Source organism: Gorilla gorilla, chromosome 5 (assembly GCF_029281585.2).
Source record: "Gorilla gorilla gorilla isolate KB3781 chromosome 5, NHGRI_mGorGor1-v2.1_pri, whole genome shotgun sequence".
Taxonomy (NCBI): Eukaryota; Metazoa; Chordata; class Mammalia; order Primates; family Hominidae; genus Gorilla; species Gorilla gorilla.
This window is the reverse complement of record NC_073229.2, coordinates 174,806,801-174,823,231: the sequence shown is the minus strand read 5'-3', so window position 1 is coordinate 174,823,231 and position 16,431 is coordinate 174,806,801. Positions and strand designations below refer to the sequence as shown.

At 37.4% G+C, this 16,431-nt stretch overlaps 1 protein-coding gene across 1 annotated transcript in view; it reads right to left on the bottom strand.

Annotated features, from left to right (window-relative positions):
- The window catches only part of PLEKHG1 (pleckstrin homology and RhoGEF domain containing G1), a 243,742-nt gene that overhangs the window by 189,574 nt on the left and 37,737 nt on the right, over positions 1-16,431 (bottom strand). The window contains exon 2 of the mRNA XM_019030088.4: positions 3,253-3,311. The gene's annotated coding sequence lies outside the window, so the exon portion shown is untranslated. The remainder of the gene's footprint in view (positions 1-3,252; positions 3,312-16,431) is intronic.

Below are 16,431 nucleotides of genomic sequence, written 5' to 3'. Positions count from 1 at the left end.
CAATTTTGTTCAGAAAATTATCTCCGTATCTATCCATCTAGGAGTTTTTGTAGTACCGAATAAATTAGTCATGTTACAAAGCAAACAGAATATCAATGAGTATGGAAAGGGAAATATTTATTTGATTTTAGGAAAACAGAAGGAACAACTACGGCCATCAAACCTAACAACATGCCATTTCTTTCTTCCTTTGTTGATATAAGCATGCATCTCTCTGATGAGCAGACATATCTATGGACTCATTTACAGAGAAGATCATCATTTCTAAAAAAGAAAATATTCACTCTTTTTTTTTTTTGAGATAGGGTCTCACTCTGTCACCCAGGCTGGAGTGCACTGGCGCAATCTTGGCTCACTGCAACCTCTGCCTCCTGAGTTCAAGCAATCTTCCCACCTCAGCCTCCTAAGCTAGGACTACCGGAGCTCACTACTACGTCCAGCTGAGTTTTGTATTTTTTGCAGAGATGGGGTCTCACCATGTTGCCATATTGCCCAGGCTGGTCTTGAACTCCTAGGCTCAAGCGATCTGCCAGCTTTGGCCTTTCAAAGTGCTGGGATTACAGTCGTGAGCCACTGTGCCCAGCCTGTTTACTTTTTTTTTTTTTTTTTGGCGTTCAAATGACTGAATCTCACATACACGTGGGGGGTGAGCCTGACCTATAACACAGGTGGGGCCCCATGATGACTTTTGTGGCCCTTGGACAATTTGGCCTTTGTGAGCCTCTTCCTCCAGGAAAAAATATTAAATTTTACAACTGCATTGGTATAAAGACAAATATAATACAAGCTAGGTTCCATATTATATGTTCCTTATTACTATGTTCATTTTTTTCTTCTGTTTTTAAAATAAAGTTAAAACAATTCCATAGGCCACTGAAAGTATCATGGGCCCTGAGCACTGTGACTAATGAATAAGTCAGCTCCAGGCCAGAACCTATTGATTTTCAAGCTACTCAGCATTCTAGTCATAAGTTAGAGAAAAGAACTTCTGGGACTTTCTTGCCAGTAATAAAGATCTGCAGTAAGAAAACCATTGTTTTACCAGTTAGCAAAACACTGATGAACTCTGACACAAGCAAAGTAATCTTGACTCTACTAAAATGCTGTTTGTCTTTGTAATAACTTTGAGTACTTCAAGAATAGTTCAGTGTTTTAAATATTTATGTCTCCAATAAAGCATTATTATTTTGTGAGTTAAAGGCAAGGCTCTAACCCATTGTTGCACTTAAGCTTTTAATTGTTTTATATTATTGCTTGGTTAAAAAAAAGACCTGGTATAAAATTGAAAGTATAAACCTTTTTCCTTTTTTCTTTTTTTTTTGAGACACAGTTTTGCTCTTGTTGCCCAGGCTGGAGTGCAATGGTGCGATCTCGGCTCACTGCAACCTCTGCCTCCCGGGTTCAAGGGATTCTCCTGCCCCAGCCTCCCAAGTAGCGGGGATTACAGGCATGAGCCACCACGCCCAGCTAATTTTGTGTTTTTAATAGCGACGGGGTTTCACTATGTTGGCCAGGCTGGTCTCAAACTCCTGACCTCGTGATCCGCCCCCCTCGGCCTCCCAACGTGCTGGGATTACAGGCATGAGTCACTGCACCCAGCCAAAAATATAAACTTTTTTATCAGTAAAAAGTGATACCACTATGCTTACCAGACTAAATTTCTTCATCTATTCCTAACACTCTAGTAAGCATTTGACGTATGATTGAGTGGAAATAGTTTACCATTGCAGGCCTTGACAAATAGTTCATAATGTGGTCAGAGCCTGATAAGTTAAAGTACTTAGGAAAGAAACAGAGTAAAATAATTGCCTGGACCTAACAGAAAGGCCTATCTCCTCTTCCTTCTTTCCCTTTTAGTGTCATTGTGGTTTTTCAAGAACCAACACCACCAAATTAAAATGAGATTTTCAATCTTAAGGAAAAATAAGTTAAAAAATACCACAGAACTTTTCTAGCCAATGAAAAGGATTTAAAATATTACCTAAAGACTAATTCAATAAAACCAGAAAGCCAATGGGAAGAAATGACTCTGAAATGGGTCATGTGCGATTACACTTGATTCCATTTTGAGTCTTTGTGTATGTTAATCTGCAGTACGCATTTTCTTTAATTTTTATCCTTTGGTAACAATATTTGTCATTATTCTATACAAAATAGTTAAAGACTTTTTTTTTTTTCTTTTGAGAGAGAGTTTCACTCTATCCCCTAGGCTGGAGTGCAGTGGTAAAATCTCCGCTCACTGCAACCTCTGCCGCCCTGCTTCAAGTGATTCTCCTGCCTCAGCCTCCCGAGTAGCTGGGATTACAGGCACGTGCCACCATGCCCAGCTAATTTTTATATTTTTAGTAGAGATGGAGTTTCACCATGTTGGCCAGGCTGGTCTCGAACTCCTCACCGCAAGCGATCTGCCCACCTTGGCCTCCCAAAGTGCTGGGATTAGAGGCGTGAGCCACTGTGCCTAGTCTAAAGACTGAGAATAGTTTTTTCTGTTTTAAAAAAGACTACAGGGCTGGGCATGGTGGCTCTCACCTGTAATCCCAGCACTTTAGGTGGCCAAGGTGGATGGCTCACTTGAGGTCAGGAGTTCATGACCAGCCTGGCCAATGTGGTGAAACCCCATCTCTACTAAAAATACAAAAATTAGCCAGTCATGGTGGTGCGTGCCTGTTATCCCAACTACTCCGGAGGCTGAGGCAGGAGAATCACTTCAAATCGGGAGGAGGTTGCAGTGAGCTGAGATCGCACCACTGCACTCCAGCCTGGGTGACAAAGCGAGACCCTGTCTCAAAAAAAGAAAAAACTGACTACAGTAGCTCCTCTAATAGATGATTTCACTTTCTGCAGTTTCAGTTACCTGCAGTCAACTGTGGTCTGAAAATATTACAGTATTTTGAGAGACAGAGAAACTATATTCACATAACTTTTATGACGGTGTGTTGTTATAATTGTTCTATTTTATTATTCGTTGTTGCTAATCTTTTACTGTGCCTAATGTAGACATGAAAACTTATTATAGATATGCATGTATAGGAAAAACAATTCACATAGAGTCAGTACGATCCATGGTTTCAGGCATCCACAGGGCGCTTGGAACATATTCCCCACAGATAAGGGAGACTGCTATACTTGAAAATCGAAAAATGTGACTTACAGAGTACACTTATACAAAAATACCAACAAACTGAAATTATGAATACGTTCAGCTTTTAACATGTTTCATACTCAAGTGGCAAAAAAATGAAAAGAGCTCACTTTTATAGTTGAAACCTTTTCAATGTCTTCACCCACAGACTCTTCTCATCAGTCTTCACCTGTAGTAAAAACAAAAAATAAATTGCTTTTTACTTAAATATTGCTTTCTCAGAATTCTTTTAGTGGAACATGGATGAGCTATCAGGGCTAATTTTAAGTTGTTTAAAAGGAAGACTAGATGCCAAAAGGCCAGGATTTTCCCAGGAAAAGGCCATATCATGCTACTGGACTGTAATAGGCCTACAGCAATAATCATAAACATTGAATTAAAAAATGAAAAAATTCACAGGATGTGGTATTAGAAAGTTACTGAAGTCCTATCATCCTTGATTTTCCCTTTCCCTTGAAATAATACTCAGATAATTCAAAAGGAGACTTGAACATACAATAGCTCTGTAAACAGAGGAGTTCAGTGACTTGCCAGAAGCCAGGAAGAATTTCCCCAACAAAGGAGAGAGAAAACGCGAGGCCATCAAGCCCGGAATGGAAGGAGAGGCTCTGATTTCAATATTTCTCCACCGCAGCATCCCTAGCTCCAAAACACAAGTCCTCCAACAACTGCCTAAGGCCTCAGCCACTCTCCTCTGAGTTCTCACTTTCCATCAGTGCAAGAGAGTTGAGGGGTCGAGCTCATTGGGGTGAGGCTTACATCTGGTGAAATTTGGGGCTGCAGTTTTTCTGGTCACTGTTTTGGTTTTTTTTTTTTTCTTTCTTTTTTTTTGAGACAAAGTTTTGCTCTCGTCTTTATTTTTATTTATTTATTTTTTTGAGACGGAGTCTCGCTCTGTCGCCCAGACTGGAGTGTAGTGGCGCGATCTCGGCTCACTGCAAGCTCCGCCTCCCAGGCTCACGCCATTCTGCTGCCTCAGCCTCCCCAGCAGCTGGGACTACAGGCACACGCCGCCACGCCCGGCTAATTTTTTTGTATTTTTAGTAGAGACAGGGTTTCATTGTGTTAGCCAGGATGGTCTCGATATCCTGACCTCGTGATCCGCCCGCCTCGGCCTCCCAAAGTGCTGGGATTACAGCCATGAGCCACCGCGCCCGGCCATTTTTTGTATTTTTAGTAGCGACAGGGTTTCACCATGTTGGCCAGGCTGGCCTCGAACTCCTGACCTTAGGTGATCTGCCCGCCTCGGCCTCCCAAAGTGCTGGGATTACAGGCATAAGCCACCGCGTCCAGCCTGGTCACTGTTTTTAAAAAGAAAGACCTGCAGACATTTCAACATTTGCATAGTTTTAAAATTTAAAAAAAAGTGCCTAGAAATTTCTCAGCTGGGTATCTTCATGAAGAAAAGTTACTCGAATATATTCCAGTTGATTGAGGGATAAATCAAAGGAAAAACTTCAGAGTGAAAAGGTAGCTACACAATAGCACTGGTGGGGAACATTAAAGGCAGGCACAGAATGTGCTAATTATTATTATTATAAAAATAGCCCAACTAGAGTGCCGGCTTCCAAAATTTTTGAAAAAAAAAAAAACTTAATAAAAAGCTTTACTATAATTGGCTCCATCTAGGTCTGAAATCCTAGCTCATATGATCAAAAATGGGGAAATGGGTGGGGATAATGAAAATTAGCTAATTTTATTCTGCATAGGAGGAGTAAAGACAATGCAGTTTCATTTGTAACACGAGTACTTTTTCATTGAAGAGAATAAAGAAATTAAATGTTTAAGCTCAGTTAAGTCTGAAATAAATATGATATAGGCAAGACAGAAATTTAAAAAAAAAAGCAGGATTCTGTGATTTAAATATTTAAAAACCAGTAGGTGGCTCACTGCAGAATGAAATACTTCATGGGCAGATATCTGACAAATTTGGTCTTAACATCCAACAAAAAACTAGAATTATTAGAGGACTATATCACAGAAACAGAAAAGATGAAAAAAATCATGAATACTATATAAAAATATCCTTGTGAATAAATTCAAACATTTCATTGGAAACAGTTTTATAAGGTGATATTTAATTATCAACACTGAACCAAAAATATAAAGGCTAAACAACTAATACATACAGTTTACCTCAAGGATTAGATAATTCCCAAACTATATGAAAAGCTTTCAAGATAGAGGAAAAATGAGGCTCCCCAATTTGATAAAGCCAGCACAAATCTGATAAGGTACAAAGAGAGAAAAGGAAGAGGCATGTTTGACTTAGATAAGATGTAAGAACCCTCAATAAAGTGCTCAGAAAACTCAATTTCTAGTATACAACACATCTCCATAAATAAGGTTTATTCTATAAATATTATATAAAAAGATCCATTATGCCCTATCAATAGGTCACAAAAGATCAACACTTATTCTTATCTTCAAAGATGCCAAAATGGCATGGGGTAAACTCAACACCTACATATGGTCATCTCTCAGTGTATGGAGAAATAGGATAGTTTGCCATGATTTTTAAGAAGACCTGAAATCAATAGACATTTTTATTAAAAGTCAGGAATGAAAGTCTCACTGTGCAACAGCGAAAGAAAATAAACAGCCAAATTATCCCCATCAGCAGGTGACGAGGTTGAATACCTAGAAAGATACCATAAAAGAAATATCTTTTTAAAACCTATTAGAAATAGTAAAGGTTAAGATCATTTAAAACAAATTAGTTAAAAAGCACTGGTTTTTATCCAGTGGCAGAAATGATGAGTCACAAACAAATTAAAATGAAGACAGTCTGAAAATAGATCATATTCAGAAAAATAATGCTTAAAGAATCTATATAGAAGACATTTAAAGAAATCTTTAGACAATGATTCCCTCATGAGAAATGATGAAAAATGCAAATGTACTTTTTTAAAAAAAGAAAAAAGCATCATCTAGTCAGGAAATTCAATATGAGGTAAACCAATGAGTTTATAATTTCGGTTATTATAGGAATATGAGAACAGCAAGAGGGCTTTTACAATCAGCAATGTTTATTTATAGGTGAATACTTGAGAACCTCAGAGGCTGTTCTATAAATTCAAAATAGGATTTTTTAAAAAATTAAGAATATTTGATTGTCTGGCCTTAAGTACAAAATCCACTAATATATTATACTCAGGACATAAAATCCAATTAGAATTTTACGTCAAAACAAAACTTCATTACACTTCTGAAGGTTGGGAAGTGTTAAAAATAGCCATCAGTGTTATATTTGTGAAAAGAAAATGCTGACTGCACTTCACTGAATCACGGTGAAACAGGTCATATTTTATTGCTTTTGGCCAAAGAACAATGCTAAACTTATAGTCTACGCTATAAGCAAGGTGATGTTTAAAATAAGTTACATAGGCAAAACACAACTTGTGATTTGAGTATAAAAATAAATAAAATGTCAGGGTTGATTTTGTAAAAAGGAGACCAACCTATCACCATGTCCTTTTAACTACAGTGTCTAAAATAGGCTTACCTTTAATTTTAGACAACAGACTCAAAGCTATGTGTCCCTGACAATAACTGTGGATCAACTGTATTATTCCAGAATGAATGTTAACAACAATTACCCACGAAAGAGACCAATCTTGCTTTTTATATGCAGGACAAAATAAAAGGTCATTGTTATTCTATGTGACTAGGTAAAGTGGCTTTTAATGGTCTGAGTTAGGCATGGCTTAAACAAGGAATGATTTAAAGTCATGTCTGATAATACTTCTATATATGATACTGACTACACAAAGACCCAAAGCATAAAAATTTTCCCTAAAATGTCAATTATTTGATATATAGGAGCCCAATAAATTTGTTCGTAAGCACAAAATACGTTGTTTCTTGAGTAAAACACATGAACTTTGTAAAAGAAACAAGGAAACAAAGTGAGGGGAGAAATCCATATAAGGGGCTACCAGAAATGACAGGACTTCAGATCAGTGTCGAACTGTAATAATGCCAAAAGGGTAAATCTACCAATGTTCCTCCCATGAATTTCCAGAAAATATGATTTAAGTCCGTAACGAAGATGGTCAAGTACATGAAAAGAAAGGGAATATTTTTGAGGGGATACAAAATCTGATCATGTAAATCTCAAAAGAATCACTATTTGGAATAGATTCTTGCTGCTGCCCCTACCTGTCATCTTGGAGAGCCACATCACATTTGTCCATTCCAATCTGGGAATGTCAGCTAGGTAACTTGTGACTCTACATCCACTGCAACATAAAAACCCCTTTCTTGCTTCTACCTGCCCTTCTTTGAGCTGTTTCATTTCATTCATAGACATCAGCAAGTAACAATGGCCTGTGTAATACAAACTGGCTTCTATGAAGTGGGTGGAATAACATCATCTGTTGGTTTTGAAGCCTCACATCCATCTACCCTCCTTCTGGCATTCGCACCAACATTTTCCTCTCCCTTGCCCTACTCCCAGCCCATGTGCTCTGAATGACATTAATTAGGCTAAGCCATTCATCATGTTTCATCCCCCTAATTACTGTGATTAGTTCGTGGATTGGCACATGGCCCACACCAGACCAATCAGGGCCACCAAGACCTAATTTTTGGGTTTTATGAAGAATAAAACAGAACTTTTCCCACTATTAGATAAGAACAAGAGAGGGGAGAGCTGCTGCAGCCATCCTGCAAACACGTAGGGTTCAAGGATAAGCCAACATGTAGAAACCCCATTCTGACAAATTTTGTGTGCTTTTGAACTGTAAAACAGGCTTGTACATACACTATTGTAACTTGCTTTCTCCCATTCAATATTGTGTGAGATATACCCGTGTCATTTTGCTAATTATGTAGTTCAACTGTTTGCACTGGTGGATAGTATGTTATTGAATAACTTGTGGTATATTTATATGCTCTAGTGTTTAGACCTGTAGACTGTATGTATCCAGTTTGGGTTTTATTCCTACTAAAAGCAATGTTGTACATTTCTTCTGTATTCATGTGCTGGAGATTCTACATTGTATTTATCTGAATCGAAAGTGTTAGGCTGTTCATCATACACATGGTGAACTTTACTGGTAATTCTAAAGTTTTTCAAGAATTGTACCAATTTACACTCCACCCATAGTGTATAAGAGTTCCACTGGCTCTACACTACACTATGGCCAACACTTGATGCTACACAATTGTAATTATAGCTATTCTCATGGGTGTGAAATGGTATTATTATGGTTTAAATTTGCATTTTCCTAATTACTGAGGTTGAGCATATTTTCATATGCATCTATGTTTCCTTCCCTGTGAAAAACCTGTTCATGCATTTTGCCCATTTTCTACTGAATTGTCTTTTGCTTATGAATTTGTTGGAGTTCTTCATATATTCTTCAATATATAAATCCACAGGTCTGTTATGGATTATGATTTATCTTCACTCTCAACAGAGGATCTTAAATATAATGCAGTTACATATGTCTATGGTTTAAAGATTTTTGTCTTGTTTAAGAAATTCTTTTCCTATCCCAAGGACATGAAAATATTCTTATATATTTCTTTTAAACACTTTGTAATTTCACATGTAAGTCCTTGATCCAGTTGAAATTGATGACTGTATATGGTGTGAGGCAAGGATGCATTTTCATTTTTTCCATAAGGATAACCAATTACCCCAGAGTCATTTACTAATTTATTCTTTCCACTTATTTGCAATGCACCTCTGTTACATATCAGGATTCTATATAAATGTGGGCCTGTTTCAAGATTACTAATTTTTGGTCTAACTGCTTATCCCTATTGCCAAAATCACACTGCCTAAATAACTATGATTTTGTAGCAATATAAATAACATTGCTAAATCCTTCTATGTGTTTCTTCAGAATTATTTTGGCTACTTATGAATCTTTGTTCTGTATACATTTTAGAATTAACGTAAGTTCCACCAAAAACATGTTGAATTTGATTGGGGTTACACTAGATCTACATATGAGAAAATCAACATCTTTATATTATAATAATGATATTGTCTATGAACATGTTACCTCTCCACACTATTTAGATCCTTAAAAAATAACTTCCAGTGATGTTAAAATTATTCCATTTTCTACATAAAGGTCTCATATATCTTTCACTAGATGTATTTCTAGGGATCTTTCTGTTGTTCCTGGAGAAGTTACCTTTTAAGAAAGTATCCTGTTTTTTTCTAGAAAGGATATTACTAACTTAAAAACATATATTTGGAAATACCAAGAAAAGTTGTAAAAATAAGAAGAATACAAAAAACACTATCGGCTGGGCACAGTGGCTCATGCCTGTAATCCCAGCACATTGGGAGGCTAAGGTAGGTGGATCACAAGGTCAGGAGTTCGAGACCAGCCTGACCAATATGGTGAAGCCCTGACTCTACTAAAAATACAAAAATTAGCCGGGTGTGGGAGTAGCCTGTAATCCCAGATACTCAGGAGGCTGAGGCAGGAAAATCACTTGAACCCAGGAGGCAGAGGTTGCAGTGAGCCAAGACTGCTCCACTGCACTCCAGCCTGGGTGACAGAGTGAGACTCTGTATCAAAAAAAAAAAAAAACAAAAAAACACACACACAAAAAGAAAAAAACCACTCTCTTTTCCTAGCTCTTCCTTGTCAAATGTTTATTGACTTTATTAGTTCTTTAATAGGGCCAAATTCTGGTTCTGGCATGCTATAGGCACATATAATTCTTTGGCTATAAGCAAGAAAATCCACCAGCTACAGAATTCACAATGGAAACTGGCTGACCAAAGTAGGAAGGGAGAGAATGTCAACTCAGCAAATCACCTGAATTTTTCATTCATGGAGGTAATTTATTTAAATACCTCAAAATTCGTTTATCCACTTAACAAATATTTACGATTATGTACAAACATCCATTTCTATTCTCAGAGACCTCCAAAGACAGACACACACTCTACAGCTTTCCTTGCAAATTCAAGTCAATTTTAATTTCTAATTTGATATTTGCAAATGGCCATTTCTCCTTTTGAAAAAAAAAGTGGGTGTCAATCACTTAGGGGGAAAAAATCCTAGAATTTGAAAGTGGAAACCACAGAGGAGAGGTACAAATCTTTTAGTAGCTATTTCTTAGCCTCCTAACCAGTGGATACATGAGTTTTACTCATCATTTGATTCAATTATGTAGTGAATGCCTGGTATGAGCCGGGCATTACGCAGGCATGAGGAATTGCAAAGTGAATAAAGTATGGTATCTTCAAGAAACACGGCTCACATTTTGGAAAAGCTACATACATCAAGCAGTTTTTAATCCATTGAATTGTTTTCAGTGGTGCTTTGACAGATATATCAGGAAAGATTTGTCAAAAGAAAGGTTCTCCCCACCCAATCTAGATATTGTATATCAGACTTGCCTGTCTCATCAGGCACCACATGCTGCATGTAAATACAATTTATGAAATGAGTTGAGCTTTTGAGTTCAGTTTCCAGTTTGTATCAATTCCTAGGTTCCACAGGACACACACCAATATGAGGCAGGACTGATTGAGGTTCTTACTACATTATTAAGATGTGTTACACTGATATCAGATGCTTCCAGAATCTGGGCTAGATTTCATGGTAAGTTGACTGTGAGCTTTTAAAAAGGAAACTAAAAGCAGACAAACAACAAGAACTCAATACCAAATGTTGATGGTCCAGACCTTAGATTTTTACCATTTCCTGTTTATTTTTTTTAAACAGGCTAAAAGTTGGCATAGTTACCTGGCAAAGGATAATTAATTCTAATACTTAATTAGAGATGAGGCATTCCAGTAGGTGACCTCTTCCTCATATTCCTTGGTATGTCTCTCTGTTTTTCATACTTACAGCAAAGATGGCCTCTTAATAAAGAAAAGCTGGCCAAAGAACTGGGGATTCCGTCACTATTTTCCTTAAGTTTTTAAAGTTGGAGGGGATGCTGGGCAAAAATGCAACAAGTGGGGAATGTTTCTTCAATGAATGAGCTTCACTTAAGTACCGCTACTATTACAGGTGCTGTTATAGGCACCGGGGTTACATAGAAAAATACTGAACCACTGCCTAAGACATCAGGTTCTTGAAGGGATACATACCAGGAGACAAACTGGACAGCAGCTATATTACAAGTGCTGTAATACAGTTATCAATGCTTTTACTTGAGCAACCTGTGCTACTCCTAAAATGCCTTGAATGCATCCAACATTTGAGCACCAACAGCATACCAGTGCAGGTGCTAAGGATGCAGCCATGATTGGGACAGATTCAGTCCTTACCATCATGGGACCTTTAGCCAGTGGGATGGCTGGCACAGCATTAAAGACAATGCCCAAAGGCAACTGTAGTTATACAGTAAACTTTTAAAAGCATAACAAAATACAACTTTAATATTAAAATCTTGGTCTTGGCAGCATACCAGTGGAGGAAAATTATGGGTAAAACAAGATTTTCCAGAGATACTCAAGTCCAGGCATAAATAAGGAAAAGGAAGGTGATTAAGAAAGTTAGCAAGGTTTTGGCAGATTCTACACGTAATAAAATGGAGGAAGCCACAGAAACTGAGCAACATTTTCTAAGCAGAAAAATTTTATAAGCACCACCTTTTATAGAGTTCAAGAGCTTCTTTCAATCTAGGTCAATAACTTCAAGCAATTCAGAATGTGTTAACAAGCAGTGAAAATGAATGTTAATTAAAATAATAAAATTCCCTCAAATGAACAGAATTCAGCTGGCTGTGGTTTCCAAAGTTGTACTATCTCATAAGTCAAATAGATTTGATAAGGGGAAACGGGATATTAGGTTTCTTGTGCCACCTATTTAATAAACTAATATTTTAGGAGATACCTTTAAAATCTGAATTTGTATTCACCCATTTATTTAATGGTGAAGCACAGTTTTTTTTAACCATGCTTCTGTAAAAATATACTTTATTCGGGAAATGTGTTACATCACTTGAAAAAAAAAGTGTTACATCTCTTGAAAATATTCTATTTAGAAAGGTAATTTCCTTTTGCTTTTTTTTTTTTTTTTTTTTTTTTTTTTTGCCTTTCCACATCAGTCAAGTAAAACAGGCTTTGACATATTGGTTTTTTAAAAAGAGAACTTCCAAATATATCACAGAGTTTTTATTTAACATCTATCTTGAGGCTATTTCAAATGAGCTTTCAGTTTCAGGGGAGGGAAAAAGGAAACATGAATACGAAGGGCTGGCTTCCAATAAAACTTTTTACAGTTACTACCAAACAGTGATTTATTCATCCACACGTTCCACAGCACCACAGCCACCAGTACTTCCTGGAAATCTTTGGTTTTGCTAACATGGACCATTTTTACTTCTAAAAAAAAGAGGAACTGTTAAAATTGAATATTGTAGCCCATGAGGAAATTAAGAGAGAGACAACTGACATATGCAGAAACACCTTGCCATTTTCAATCCGGACTTGAGAAAACTTTTACTTTCACTAAACCTTCATTAGCATATCTAACATGTGCTTACACGGTTATTTTGTGGATCTTAAAATGGTTCAAAACTGAATATGATTACCATTTCAAAAATCTTTCATAGAGTCTGAACTTCACAGATCATCTCTTTTGCATAATATTTTTGCTTTCCTTCACAGAAACCATTAGGGTTTTCGTCAATCTATCTTGCCAGTTTAGACTATATTAAACTTGTTTATTTTAGAATAATTTTATTTAGAATATAGACATGTATGGTTTCTAGTTTCTAACTCCATGAACAGAGTAATATTTCTCCAGATTCTGTTTATGTGCATGTTCAGCCAAGATATCTTCACTACATAAAAGGTAAAAGAGCCTCTAATAGTGGGGGCATTTGGCTGTGTGTAGAGTTAAGCCCAGATCAAAGGGCAGGACACTTGTAGTGCACAGATAAGCTAGAGCATTCTCTAGCCACAAGTTTTTCACTATGAAACTGACATTTAGTGCCCACTAAAAAACTGACATATAGTACTCCTGCCATAAAATTAGTTAGATTTGCACTTTCTGATCTAAATATTCAGCAACTATAGGTATTTCTTTAACATCTGTCCCCAATATTAGACCACAGGAGACCCCATTTCTCTGTGTACCACAGCATGCCCGATGCCCAGCACATGGCAGATGCTCACAAATAATTGTTAAATGAATAACCAAGCAGAATGTGCTCACTGGATTTAGCGGCATGAGGTCAGTGAGAGCAGTTTTGGGAAATTGTAAGGGCTAAAGTGGAAACAGTTCAGGGCGATGAGTGAAACACCATGTGTCTTACACAAGGCCTGAGAGGAGGGAAGTAGAAAGAGCTAGTGTGGTGTGGGTATTCCAAGCAGGGTTTTGCGTGGGAGAGTCCGGATGATATATAAATGGTGACAAGATAGATCTTTTAGAGAGGAAGGGGTAGAAAATACTGAAAAAGGAAGAGTAAGCCAAAGCATCGCTGAAAATACAGGAAGAATGAGGACCCAGGGACCAGTGTTAATTAAGATGGGGACACATTTGCTGTTATGACAAAGGCAGGAACATGATGGTTCTTGGTAGATTTGGTGGCAGGCCATGGCCCTGTGTGTTCTCAGTGATTTCTATTTGAGAAGTAAAAGTCAAGATCATCTTCTGAAAAAGTTGGGCAAGCCTGCGCATTTGGGAAGAGTTGGGAAAATTATAATTAAGTCATTTAGGAGAGTCAGTCATGAGCTGACTAGAAAAAAAATAGAAAGTCTGTCAATATCACATTCTGCACCATCAACAATCAGGTGATAGGTCCTACTGGAGGGATGCTGGCCTGGGCATGTGCTTAGCAGACAGCAGGTAGGGCCAGATGGGTAACCCTACAGGGAAAGCAGTGGCTTTGGAATCGAAAGATTTGGGCCCAAGGCCAAGATCTGCTATTAAGGAGCTGTCCGACTTGGAGGAGTCATTTCACTTCTTCAGGCCTTAGGGTTTTTCCATTTACAAAATGACAGAGTTGCATAACAACCTCCGAGGTCCCTTCTAGCCCTAAAAGGACTCTTTATAAAATAACCAGCAAATTAGTCTAATGGCAGCATCACTGATACAGAATAAAAGTTCAGAATTGAACAGGAACCATAATTCCTGCCTGGTCCATGGCTCCATTGCTTTCCGACATGCATTACACAAGACCTCCCCTCTGGTCTGCCTCCCAGTCTACTTGCACCCTGACAGCTACACGATAAACATGATCATATGGAGTTCTTTGCTTCAATCCTTCCAATGGTCCCCATCACTATGTAGATGAGCCCAGACTCTTCAGGCCAGCCCAGGAAGCTCTTGGTCGTCGGTTCCCACTCACCTGCCTGCCTCATTGTCTCATTGAAATACTAACCGCAAAATTGTTTTTCAAAATAAAAAAAAAAAGGATAGGAACAGATTTGTTAAAGGACATAAAATTACAGCTAGACAGGATGAATATATTCTAGTGTTCTAGATCACCATAGGATGACTGTAATTAACAATAATATGTAGTCCCAAATAGCTAGAAGGATATTGAACAGTCCAAACACAAAAAATGATAAATGTTGCAGATGATGAACATCATTATGTATTCCATGAATATGTTCATTGTCAATTTCTTAAAAATTAAAAAAGAAAAATAGAGAAATATATAGCATTTTTAAAAATTAACGCATTAATAAGGGTTATTTGAATCCCTTAAACATACCCATCCTCTATTCTAGTGGCATATATATTGTCTTGCTATTTTAAGACAGTTCAATTTTAAAACACTGTACTCAGAGATTGGGGCCAAGCAGTTCTCAGCAGCAACAGTGAAAATTTTGTGGCTGGGTTAAAATATACTAAAGTGAATTCTTTACACTTTCTAAGGTGAGTACAATATAAGTTAAAGCCTTCCCAAAAGAAATGGGCTTTCCAGAGGAAGTGAAGACAGAATATAAATAACATTCCCCACTCATTAAAAGAATGGTATTCAATGATGTTTACACATGTGGTTATCACTCTTTAAACTTAAGTCTAAATATACTTTTAAAGCTGTAGGTAAAGTAGTAATTTACTGAAGCCAAACCACAAAGAAATTTCAGGAATGCATCCAGGTTATATAATTCTATTCCCTGCTATATAAAGAGAATTCTAATAGCTTCTATTTTGGTCATCTATTCACCAATTTTGACTTAGAACTGATTTTTGGAACATAAAATAATTTGAGAAATTAAGTTTCAGTCTAATTAAGTTTTTAGGTAAGAGGCAGACATGTAAGCTCCCCACCACTGAACAGCAATTGTTACACAAGGGGTACCTGGCAAGGGGGCTTCTACCTGCCCCCAGAACTCTCCATCCTCCCCCTCTCATGTTTGGGAATTTTCTTGTCCTCTTGACACCTTTATTTACCTTCATTTCAGAAATTCTACACTAGCAGGAGTGACCCTGGCAAGAGAGGGAGGGGCAATGAGAAGAAAGGTTCAAGCAAGGGTCAATGAATGTTAGGAAAAAATCAGCTTCTGGCTGAGTGGTAGGGGGAGGGGTGGTGTTCCAGAACCTTCTGTGTACTTGAGGTGGAAGGAGGGCAATTGCACTAGCTTTTACAGAAGACTTGGGAGGTGGAAGGAAACACATTTAAAAACGACATGAGAGCACAGGAGGTAGGAAAGACTAAATCGTTCCAGGGAGCCATAAGACACCTAACTTAGCCGGAGCTGCGGCCTTGGTGGAAAACAGAAATACATTCTATCTAAAATTTAATAAATTCAGTATGTGCTTCTGATGCTGGAAAATAAAAATTCTAAGCAATCCAAGAAGATCATCTTTGAAGAACAATACCTTCTTAAGGGCCAGGGCAATATCCATAGATATTCACACTCCTTTCTTGGAAAGAATAACAAGAATGAGAAAGCGCTCAGATTTTAAACAAGTAAGTGCCAAAATATAAATCTAATGGACTAAATGATAGCATTTATATGGCTAAGCCCTCATTTAGTAGGCTGGAAAATTTAAGCCAAGGAAATCTCTAGTACATACAATAAAAAACAAAGAGAAGGAAAATAATAAAGAATCGCTTTCAAGAGGCCTAAAATCCACCTACTCGATTTCTAGGTGAAGATACATTAATATTAGTGCGGAGAAAATATCCTAAGCTAGAGAAGACTTCAGATCATAAAGCTCAAAAATAAAAGGACTGATGACAAAAAGATCGTGGTGAAATTTTAGAACTAAGGATAAAGCAAAAAGTCCTATATGGTTCAAAGAGGTAAAAAGACACACACACACGCACACACACAATCAACTATGTTGTAAGTCTAACATCAGACTTATTGGCTACACTAGATTGTAGGTATCAGAGGT